The sequence below is a fragment of the Somniosus microcephalus genome, unplaced genomic scaffold, assembly GCF_052327205.1.
Source record: "Somniosus microcephalus isolate GS21.2 unplaced genomic scaffold, FLI_Smic_1.0 unresolved_chr3, whole genome shotgun sequence".
Classification (NCBI taxonomy): Eukaryota; Metazoa; Chordata; class Chondrichthyes; order Squaliformes; family Somniosidae; genus Somniosus; species Somniosus microcephalus.
Window position 1 is genome coordinate 53,152,571 of NW_028225181.1, and position 12,321 is coordinate 53,164,891.

A 12,321-nucleotide genomic window follows, 5' to 3' on the forward strand; every position below is an offset into this window, starting at 1 on the left:
CCCTCTCTCTCTCTCTGTCTCTCTCTCTCTGTCTCTCTCTCTCTCTCTGTCTCTCTCTCTCTGTCGCTGTCTATCTCTCTCCTTTGCTGTTTTCCCTCTCTGTCATTCCTCCTTTGTCTTGCCCCCTCTCTCTCTCTGCCTTTTTCTCCCCATTTGCTCTCCATCATTCTCATCAACTCCCCATTTGCCCACCTTCTCCCTCTCCTTCTCAATTTCGCACTTTGCCCTCCTTCTGTCCGCAGTCCAATAAATGATTCCCTTATTTTATCTGAGGTGTCACTCTCTTACCTTCCCTTCCTGAGGGGGTACAAGCTCTTCTGCACCTCTCTGGAGTTTGCAGGCTCCCCTTAAATGGCTGAAGTTTACCCGTGAGGTTTAACCCGTTACGGTTTGCAGCTTTCGAGCCCCGAGACACTGAGTGGCAGATGTTCCCTCAGCTAGCGGAATTGTAACTGCACTAACCGCGACGGTTTAGAACACATCACAGGGCTTGGAAACATGTCCAAAAAACTTCACTGAGCGCAAATCACAGACTCGCGCCCACCCACAGTAGACACAGCGAGTGATTTAAACCGTAACCCACAGCATTGTTACACAGTGTTTAACCCTTAACCTGCTGAATCCACAGCAACTCTGCACCGTAACACGGTGAATATTCCAACGCGCTCCTGGCTGGCCTCCCGCGTCCCACACTCCAGCGACCTGGGCACTACCAAAACTCGACTGCCCCATGTCCGAACTCGCGCCGAATCCCGTTCACCCATCTCAGTGCTCGCTGACCTCCATTGTTTCCCGGTTAAGCAACACCTCGAATTTAAAATCCTCATCCTTGTTTTCAAATCTCCCCTCGTCCCTCCTCCCTATCTCTGTAACCTCCTCCAGCCCTACAACGCTCCCTCTCTCTGTAACCTACTACAGCCCCTACAACCCTCCCTATTTCTGTAACCTCCTCCAGCCCCTACAAACCTCCCTATCTCTGTAAGCTCCTCCAGCCCCTACAACCCTTCCTATCTCTGTAACCTCCTCCAGCCCCTACAACCCTCCCTATCTCTGTAACCTCCTCCAGCCCCTACAACCCTCCCTATCTCTGTAACCTCCTCCTGCCCCTACAACCCTCCCTATCTATGTAACCTCCTCCAGCACCTACAGCCCTGCCTATCACTGTAACCTCCTCCAGCCCCTACAATCCTCCCTATCTCTGTAAGCTCCTCCAGGCCTTACAACCCTCCCTATCCCTGTAAACTCCTCCAGTCCCTACAACCCTCCCTATCTCTGTAACCTCCTCCAGCCTCTACAACCCTCCCTTTCTCTGTAACCACCTCCGTCCCTACAACCATCCCTATCTCTGTAACCTCCTCCAGCCCCTACAATCCTCCCTATCTCTGTAAGCTCCTCCAGGCCCTACAACCCTCCCTATCCCTGTAACCTCCTCCAGTCCCTACAACCCTCCCTATCTCTGTAATCTCATCCAGCCTCTACAACTCTCCCTATCTCTGTAACCGCCTCCAGCCCCTACAACCCTCCCCATCTCTGCAACCTCCTCCAGTCCCTACAACCAGCTCTATTTTTCAAACCTCCTCCAGTACCTACAACCATCCCTATCTTTGTATGCTCCTCCAGCACCTACAACCCTCCCTATCTCTGTAACATCCTCCAGCCCCTACAACCCTCCCTATCTCTGTAACCTACTCCAGCCCCTACAACCCTCACTATCTCTGTAACCTCCTCCAGCCCCTACAACCCTCCCTAACTCTGTAACCTCCTCCAGCCCCTACAGCCCTCCCTATCTCTGTAACCTACTCCAGCCCCTACAACTCTCCCTATCCCTGTACCCTCCTCCAGTCCCTACAACCCTCACTATCTCTGTAACCTCCTCCAGCCCCTACAACCCTCCCTATCTCTGTAACCTCCTCCAGCCCCGACAACGTTCCCTATCACTGAAACTTCCTCCAGCCGCTACAACCCTCCCTATCTCTGTAACCTTCTCCAGGCTCTCCAACCCTCCCTATCTCTGTAACCTCCTCCAGCCGGTACAACCCTCCCTGTCTCTGTAACCTCCTCCAGCCCCACAACCCTCCCTATCTCTGTAACCTCCTCCAGTCCCTACAACCCTCCCGATCTCTGTAACCTGCTCCAGCCTCTTCAACCCTCCCTATCTCTGTAACCGCCCCCAGCCCTATAACCCTCCATATCTCTGTAAGCTCCTCCAGCCTCTACAACCCTCCCTATCTCTGTATCCTCCTCCAGTCTCTACAACACTCCCTATCTCTGTAAACTCCTGCAGTCCCTACAACCCTCCCTATCTCTGTAACCTCCTCCAGTCCCTAAAACCCTCCCTATCTTTGCAACCTCCTCAAGCACCCACAACCCTCCATATCTCTGTAACCTCCTCCAGCCCCTACAACCCTCCCTATCTCTGTAACCTACTCCAAACCCTACAACACTCCCTATCTCAGTAACCTCCTCCAGGCACTATTACCCTCCCTATGCATGTAACCTCCTCCAGTCCCTACAACCCTTCCTATCTTTGTAGCCTCCTCCAGCCCCTACAAGCCTTCCTATCTCTGTAACATCATCCAGCCCTTACATCCCTCCCTATCTCTGTAACCTACTCCAGCCCCTCCAACCCTCCCTATCTCTGTAACCTCCTGCAGTCCCTACAGCCCTCCCTATCTTTGTAACCTACTGCAGCCCCTACAACCCTCCGAACTCTGTAACCTCCTCCAGCCCATACAACCCTCCCTAACTCTGTAACCTCCTCCAGCCACTACAACCCGCCCTATCCCTGTACCCTCCTCCAGTCCCTACAACCCTATCTATCTCTGTAACCTCCTCCAGCCTCGACAACGTTCCCTATCACTGAAACTTCCTCCAGCCCCTACAACCCTCCCTATCTCTGTAACCCACTCCAGGCTCTACAACCCTCACTATCTCTATAACCTCCTCCAGCCCCTACAGCCCTCCCTATCTCTGTAACCTCCTCCAGCCCCTACAACCCTCCCTATCTCTGTAACCTCCTCCAGCCCCTACAACCCTCCCTATCTCTGTAACCTCCTCCAGCCCCTACAACCCTCCCTATCTCTGTAACCTACTCCAGCGTCTACAACCCTCCCTATCTCTGTAACCTCCTCCTGCCCCTACAACCCTCCCTATCTCTGTAACCTACTCCAGCGTCTACAACCCTCCCTATCTCTGTAACCTCCTCCAGCCCCTACAACCCTCCCTATCTCTGTAACCTCCTCCAGCCCCTACAACCCTCCCTATCTCTGTAACCTCCTCCAGCCCCTACAACCCTCCCTATCTCTGTAACCTACTCCAGCGTCTACAACCCTCCCTATCTCTGTAATCTCCTCCAGCCCCTACAACCCTCCCTATCTCTGTAACCTACTCCAGCGTCTACAACCCTCCCTATCTCTGTAACCTCCTCCAGCCCCTACAACCCTCCCTATCTCTGTAACCTACTCCAGCGTCTACAACCCTCCCTATCTCTGTAACCTCCTCCTGCCCCTACAACCCTCCCTATCTCTGTAACCTCCTCCTGCCCCTACAACCCTCCCTATCTCTGTAACCTCCTCCTGCCCCTACAACCCTACCTATCTCTGTAACCTCCTCCAGCCCCACAACCCTCCCTATCTCTGTAACCTCCTCCAGCCCCTACAACACTCCCTATCTCTGTAACCTCCTCCAGCCCCTACAACCCTCCCTACCTCTGTAATCTCCTCCAGCCCCTACAACTCTCCCTATCTCTGTAACCTCCTCCAGCCCCTACAACCCTCCCTGTCTCTGCAAACTCCTCTAGCCCCTACAGCCCACCCTATCCCTGTAACCTTCTCCAGCCCCTCCAACGCTCCCTATCTCTGTAACCTCGTCCAGCACCTTCAACTCTCCCTATCTCTGGAAGCTCCTCCAGACTCTACAACCCTCGCTATCTCTGTAACCTCCTCTAGCCCCTACAACCCTCGCTATCTCTGTAACCCCCTCTAGCCCCTACAGCCCTCCCTATCTCTGTAACCTCCTCCAGCCCCTACAACCCTCCCTATCTCTGTAACCTCCTCCAGCCCCTATAACCCTCCCTATCTCTGTAACCTCCTCCAGCCCCTACAACACTCCTTATCTCTGTAACCTCCTCCAGCACCTACAACCCTCCCTATCTCTGTAACCTCCTCCAGCCCCTACAACCCTCCCTATCTCTGTAACCTACTCCAGCGTCTACAACCCTCCCTATCTCTGTAACCTCTTCCAGCCCCTACAACCCTCCCTATCGCTGTAACCTCCTCCAGCCCTACAACTCTCCCTGTCTCTGTAACCTCCTCCAGTCCCTGCAACCCTCCCATAACAGTAACCTCCTCCAGCCTCTACAACCCTCCCTATCTCTGTAACCTCATCCAGCCCCTACACCCCTCCCTATCTCTGTAACATCCTCCAGCCCCTCCAACGCTCCCTATCTCTGTAACCTCGTCCAGCGCCTACAACCCTCCCTATCTCTGGAACCTCCTCCAGCCTCTACAACCCTCGCTATCTCTGTAACCTCCTCCAGCCCCTACAACCCTCCCTATCTCTGTAACCTCCTCCAGCCTCTACAACCCTCCCTATCTCTGTAATCTCCTCCAGCCCCTACAACCCTCCCTATCTCTGTAACCTCCTCCAGTCCCTGCAACCCTCCCATAACAGTAACCTCCTCCAGCCTCTACAACCCTCCCTATCTATGTAACCTCCTCCAGCCCCTACAACCCTCCCTATCTCTGTAACCACCTCCAGCCCCTCCAACGCTCCCTATCTCTGTAACCTCATCCAGCGCCTACAACTCTCCCTATCTCTGTAACCTCCTCCAGCCCCAGAACCCTCCCTATCTCTGTAACCTCCTGCAACCCCTACAACCCTCCCTATCTCTGTAACCTCCTCCAGCCCCTACAACCCTCCCTATCTCTGGAACCACCTCCATCCCTGCAACACTCCCTATCTCTGTAATCTCCTCCAGCCCCTACAACCCTCCCTATCTCTGCAACCTCGTCCAGCCCCTACAACCCAGCCTATCTCTGTAACCTCTTCCACCCCTAAAACCCTCCCTATCTCTGTAACCTCCTCCAGCCCTACAACTCTCCCTATCTCTGTAACCTCCTGCCGTCCCTACAACCCTCCCATATCAGTAACCTCCTCCAGCCTCTACAACCCTCCCTAGCTCTGTAACCTCCTCTAGCCTCTACAACCCTCCCTATCTCTGTAACTGCCTCCAGCCCCTACAACCCTCCCTATCTCTGTAACCTACTCCAGCGTCTACAACCCTCCCTATCTCTGTAACCTCCTCCTGCCCCTACAACCCTACCTATCTCTGTAACCTCCTCCAGCCCCACAACCCTCCCTATCTCTGTAACCTCCTCCAGCCCCTACAACACTCCCTATCTCTGTAACCTCCTCCAGCCCCTACAACCCTCCCTACCTCTGTAATCTCCTCCAGCCCCTACAACTCTCCCTATCTCTGTAACCTCCTCCAGCCCCTACAACCCTCCCTGTCTCTGCAAACTCCTCTAGCCCCTACAGCCCACCCTATCCCTGTAACCTTCTCCAGCCCCTCCAACGCTCCCTATCTCTGTAACCTCGTCCAGCACCTTCAACTCTCCCTATCTCTGGAAACTCCTCCAGACTCTACAACCCTCGCTATCTCTGTAACCTCCTCTAGCCCCTACAACCCTCGCTATCTCTGTAACCCCCTCTAGCCCCTACAGCCCTCCCTATCTCTGTAACCTCCTCCAGCCCCTACAACCCTCCCTATCTCTGTAACCTCCTCCAGCCCCTATAACCCTCCCTATCTCTGTAACCTCCTCCAGCCCCTACAACACTCCTTATCTCTGTAACCTCCTCCAGCACCTACAACCCTCCCTATCTCTGTAACCTCCTCCAGCCCCTACAACCCTCCCTATCTCTGTAACCTACTCCAGCGTCTACAACCCTCCCTATCTCTGTAACCTCTTCCAGCCCCTACAACCCTCCCTATCGCTGTAACCTCCTCCAGCCCTACAACTCTCCCTGTCTCTGTAACCTCCTCCAGTCCCTGCAACCCTCCCATAACAGTAACCTCCTCCAGCCTCTACAACCCTCCCTATCTCTGTAACCTCATCCAGCCCCTACACCCCTCCCTATCTCTGTAACATCCTCCAGCCCCTCCAACGCTCCCTATCTCTGTAACCTCGTCCAGCGCCTACAACGCTCCCTATCTCTGGAACCTCCTCCAGCCTCTACAACCCTCGCTATCTCTGTAACCTCCTCCAGCCCCTACAACCCTCCCTATCTCTGTAACCTCCTCCAGCCTCTACAACCCTCCCTATCTCTGTAATCTCCTCCAGCCCCTACAACCCTCCCTATCTCTGTAACCTCCTCCAGTCCCTGCAACCCTCCCATAACAGTAACCTCCTCCAGCCTCTACAACCCTCCCTATCTATGTAACCTCCTCCAGCCCCTACAACCCTCCCTATCTCTGTAACCACCTCCAGCCCCTCCAACGCTCCCTATCTCTGTAACCTCCTCCAGCCCCAGAACCCTCCCTATCTCTGTAACCTCCTGCAACCCCTACAACCCTCCCTATCTCTGTAACCTCCTCCAGCCCCTACAACCCTCCCTATCTCTGGAACCACCTCCATCCCTGCAACACTCCCTATCTCTGTAATCTCCTCCAGCCCCTACAACCCTCCCTATCTCTGCAACCTCGTCCAGCCCCTACAACCCAGCCTATCTCTGTAACCTCTTCCACCCCTAAAACCCTCCCTATCTCTGTAACCTCCTCCAGCCCTACAACTCTCCCTATCTCTGTAACCTCCTGCCGTCCCTACAACCCTCCCATATCAGTAACCTCCTCCAGCCTCTACAACCCTCCCTAGCTCTGTAACCTCCTCTAGCCTCTACAACCCTCCCTATCTCTGTAACCTCATCCAGCCCCTACACCCCTCCCTATCTCTGTAACCTCCTTCAGCCCCTACAACACTCCCTATCTCTGTAAACTGCTCCAGCCTCTACAACCCTCCCTATCTCTGTAACCTCATCCAGCCCCTACACCCCTCCCTATCTCTGTAACCTCCTTCAGCCCCTACAACACTCCCTATCTCTGTAAACTGCTCCAGCCCCTACAACCCTCCCTATCTCTGTAACCTCCTCCAGCCCCTACAACCCTCCCTATCTCTGTAACCTCCTTCAGCCCCTACAACACTCCCTATCTCTGTAACCTCCTCCAGCCTCTACAACCCTCCCTATCTCTGTAACCTCATCCAGCCCCTACACCCCTCCCTATCTCTGTAACCTCCTCCAGCCCCTACAACACTCCCTATCTCTGTAAACTGCTCCAGCCCCTACAACCCTCCCTATCTCTGTAACCTCCTCCAGACCCTTCAACCCTGCGAGATCTCTGAGCTCCTCCGATTCTGGCCTCTTGAGCACTCCCCCGGAATTTAATCGCTCCACCATTGGCGGCCGTGCCTTCTGTTGCCTCGGCCCTAAGCTCTGGAATTCCTTCCCTAAACCTCTCCGCCTCTCTACCTCTCCTTCCTCCTTTAAGACGTTCTTTCATCAAGCTTTTGTTCACCTGCCCTAATTTATCTTTATGTGGCTCGGTGTCAAATTTTGTTTGATAATCGCTCCTGTGAAGTGCCTTGGGATGTTTTAATACTTTAAAGGCGCTATATAAATGCAGGTTTTTGTTTGTGTGTGACCCTTACCCTGCTGAATAAAACATAGAAACATAGAAGAATAGGAGCTGGATTCAGCCATTCGGCCCTTCGAGCCTGCTCTGCCATTCAACATGATCATGGCTGATCCTCTATCTCAATGCCATATCCCTGCTCTCTCCCCATACCCTTTTGTGTCTAGAAATCTATCTATCTCCTTCTTAAATATATTCAGTGACTTGGCCTCCACAGCCTTCTGTGGTAGAGAATTCCACAGGTTCCCCATCCGCTGAGTGAATAAATTTCTCCTCATCTCAGTCCTAAATGTCCTACCCTGTATCCTGAGACTGTGACCCCTCATTCAAGACCTCCCAGCCAGCGGAAACATCCTCCCTACAACCAGTCTGTCTGGCCCTGTCAGAATTTTATACGTTTCAATGAGATCCCCTCTCATTCTTCTAAACTCCAGTGAATACAGGCCTAGTCGACCCAATCTCTCCTCATACGACAGTGCTGCCATCCCAGGAATCAGTCTGGTGAACCTTCGCTGCACTCCCTTTGTGGCAAGTATATCCTTTCTTCGGTAAGGAGACCAAAACTGCACACAGTACTCCAGGTGTGGTCTCACTAAGGCCCTGTACAACTGTAGTAAGACATCCTTGCTCCTGTACTCAAATCCTCTTGCAATGAAGACCAACCTACCATTTGCCTTCCTAACTGCTTGCTGCACCTGCAGGTTTGCTTTCAGTGACTGGTGTACAAGGACACCCAGGTCCCTCTGTACATCAACATTTCGCAGTCTATCGCCATTTAAATAATACTCCGCCTTTCTGTTTTCCCTACCGAAGTGGATAACTTCACATTTATCCACGTTATACTGAATCTGCCATGTATTTGCCCGCTCACTCAACTTGTCTAAATCACCTTGAAGTCTCTTTGCATCCTCCTCACAACTCACACACTAGTTTTGTGTCATCAGCAAACTTGGAAATATTACATTTGGTTCCCTCATCCAAATCATTGGTATACTTTGTGAATAGCTGGGGCCCAATCACTGATCCCTGCGGTACCCCACTAGTCACCGCCTGCCAACCCAAAAAAGACCCATTTATTCCTACTCTGTTTCCTGTCTGTTAACCAATTTTCAATCCATGCCAGTATATTACGCCCAATCCCATGTGCTTTAACTTTGCACACTAACCTCTTATGTGGGACTTTATCAAAGGCCTTCTGAAAATCCAAATACATCACATCCACTGGTTCTCCCTTATCTATTCTACCAGTTCCATCCACAAAAAGCTCCAGTAGGTTTGTCAAACACGATTTCCCTTTCATAAATCAATGTTGACTTTGTCTAATTCTGTTGATATTTTCTAAATGTCCTGTTACCACATCCTGTGACTGTGTACAGTTACACAGTGAGTGACGTTTATCCTGCTGAATAAACAGTGACCCTGTACAGTTACACAGTGAGTGACCCTTACTCTGCTGAATAAACAGTGACTCTGTACAGATACAGTCAGTGACCCTTACCCTGAATAAACAGTGACTCTGTACAGTTACACAGTGAGTGAATCTCACCCTGAATAAACAGTGACACTGTACAGTTACACAGCGAATGACACTTTCCCTGAATAAACAGTGACTCTGTACAGCTACACAGCGAGTGACCCTTACTCTGAATAAACAGTGACTCTGTACAGTTACACAGCGAGTGACCCTTACCCTGAATAAACAGTGACTCTGTACAGTTACACAGTCAGTGACCCTTACCCTGAATAAACAGTGACTCTGTACAGTTACACAGTCAGTGACCCTTACCCTGAATAAACAGTGACTCTGTACAGTTACACAGCGAATGACCCTTACCCTGAATAAACAGTGACTCTGTACAGTTACACAGTCAGTGACCCTTACCCTGAATAAACAGTGACTCTGTACAGTTACACAGCGAATGACCCTTACCCTGAATAAACAGTGACTCTGTACAGTTACACAGCGAGTGACCCTTACCCTGAATAAACAGTGACTCTGTACAGTTACACAGTGAGTGACCCTTACCCTGAATAAACAGTGACTCTGTACAGATACAGTCAGTGACCCTTACCCTGAATAAACAGTGACTCTGTACAGTTACACAGTCAGTGGCCCTTACCCTGAATAAACAGTGACTCTGTACAGTTACACAGCGAGTGACCCTTACCCTGAATAAACAGTGACTCTGTACAGTTACACAGCGAGTGACCCTTACCCTGAATAAACAGTGACTCTGTACAGTTACACAGGAGTTGGTGGAACAGTTAAAAAAGGTAGGCGCCAAGTGTGCCGCTGTTATGAAGGCAAGGTCAGTGCAAAGTGGGAGGAATGATAGCGAGGAGGTTGATTGGGATGATCTAGAAAGAAAGGCTGCAGAATCGGAGTGAGATGATGGTGTTTTCCTCATGCAGGGTGATAAAATGTTAGAACAACAAAATCAGTCGAGCTTCTGCAGTATCAGGTTGCCTCGTCTGTTGCAGTGTCAAAGCGGTTCAGTCAGGCTCCGCACTGCAGAATCTTGAGGAAGCCAGGTGTCAGATAGAAACATAGAAACATAGAAGACAGGAGCAGGAGTAGGCCATTCGGCCCCTCGAGCCTGTTCCGCCATTCAATGTGATCATGGCTGATCATCCAAATTCAGTACCGTATCCCTGCTTTCTCCCCATATCCCTTGATCCCTTTAGCCTTAAGAAATATATCTAACTCCTTCTTGAATATATTTAATGAATTGGCCTCTACTGCCTTCTGTGGTAGAGAATTCCACAGGTTCACCACTCTCTGGGTGAAGAAATTCCTCCTCATCTCTGTCCTAAATGGCCTACCCCTTATCCTTAGACTGTGATCCCTGGTTCTGGACTCCCCCGCCATCGGGAACATCCTTCCTGCATCTAGTCTGTCTAGTCCTGTTAGAATTTTATAAGTTTCAATGAGATCCCCTCTCATTCTTCTAAACTCTCGCAAATATAAGCCCAATCGACCCAATCTCTCCTCATATATCATTCCTGCCTTCCCAGGTATCAGTCTGGTGAATCTTCGCTGCACTCTCTCCATGGCAAGAACATCTTTCCTCAGATAAGGCGACCAAAACTGCGCACAATACTCAAGTTGTGTTCTCACCAAGGCCCTGTACAACTGCAGCAAGACATCCTTGCTCCTGTAGGTTGATTGGCCATGATAAAAATTGGCCCTTAGTGTTAGGGGGGATTAAATACGTGGGGTTACGGGGTTACTGGGATAGGGCTTGGGTGGGATGGTTGTCGGTGTAGGGACCGGGTGCTCGGGTTTGGATGATCAGCCATGATCTCGTTGAATGGCGGAGCAGGCTCGAAGGGCCGAATGGCCTACTCCTGCTCCTATCTTCTATGTACTCGAATCCTCTCGCTACGAAGGCCAACATACCATTTGCCTTCTTAACCGCCTGCTGCACCTGCATGCTTACCTTCAGCGACTGGTGCACAAGGACGCCCAGGTCTCGTTGCACTTCCCCTTTTCCCAATCTATTGCCATTCATGGAAGTCTGTGCTGGGATAAATAAAACACAAGATTGCTGAGTGAAAGGAACCTTAAAAAATGCTGGAATTTCAGTTTGTGTGAAAGTGTTGTAAGGCTCGCAAAATTATCCAGACTCCCCCAAACCAAGAAAAGAAGAGATATTGGACTGGTTGAAATAATATTGGGCCAAAGGGGACTTAAAATCAAAACCCCAGGAAGATTTGGCTAGTTTAAAAGGCATGTTCAGGCCTGTGGAACAAGCTGTGACAAAAGGAATGGGTTGTACACTGTGGGACAGACAGTTTGAGTATTGGAAAGGCCAGATTGTCTGAGAATGTTCTGGGCCATCCCATTCATTCTACATAAAGACAATAGGCCCACAGAGAAAGACTGTTCCCGCCGAAACCTACAGGGCCATCAAGAACATGAATAATACAATACATGCCACTAGTCAACAAAAGAGACCCTGGCCCCAGCAGGAGAAAACAATCAAACAACAGTTTAAAACCACTCAGAAAGATTTCCAAAACCACTTTGCACATTTAAACTGATTTTGAAGCAATCCCGAAACCAGGTAAAAGCCAATTAAAAATAGACGGGACCAGCCCCGAAATTCGATAAGAATGTTAAAGAGCCCATCCAAAATTTAACAATGAACCGAGACTGATTTGGCAGGCAGATAAGCAGGCCTTAATAATTAGTATAAACTAAAGACCTGTCTCCACAAGAATTCAGTTCGTTCGATGAGTTCAATCAGTTCGATGAGTTCGATGGGTTCGATCAGTTCGAAAGTTGTTTAGGCAGGGAATTGTAACAGCAGTCAGTGAATTGAAGTCACCAGTACAGTGCGGACAGACATAGAAAGAGGCACAGCTCATTCGAAAGACATCAGCCTCGGGACAATCAATCGACGGAAGGGCAACAGAAGGAAAACGGAAAGGAATCGCAGCAACCAAGAGCCCAAGAAACAAACAACCAATGATATTACCAACAACTAGGTAATACTGGGCCACTGCAACCAACAAGAAACCAACTCGGAAGAAACCGAAAATCTGCAAGTTTTTTCCCACTCTACAAACTATTCCTGCGTTTGGTGAGCATTAACTCTGATCCTGTAGAGTCCAACTTAGCTAGTAAGGTG

At 50.7% G+C, this 12,321-nt stretch overlaps 1 protein-coding gene across 4 annotated transcripts in view; it reads right to left on the reverse strand.

The window, feature by feature from the left end:
* The window catches only part of LOC147091449 (T-cell surface glycoprotein CD4-like), a 150,295-nt gene extending 138,185 nt beyond the window's left edge, over nucleotides 1-12,110 (reverse strand). Inside the window, exons 1-2 of one of the 4 annotated variants that reach the window (XM_085976794.1) lie at nucleotides 11,896-12,109; nucleotides 11,128-11,210 (exon numbers count right to left, since the gene is read on the reverse strand). The gene's annotated coding sequence lies outside the window, so the exon portion shown is untranslated. Of the gene's footprint in view, nucleotides 1-11,127; nucleotides 11,211-11,895 lie in introns of all 4 variants that reach the window. The other 3 variants (XM_085976791.1, XM_085976790.1, XM_085976793.1) reach the window with 3 other exon arrangements.
* Nucleotides 12,111-12,321: the final 211 nt, after the last annotated feature.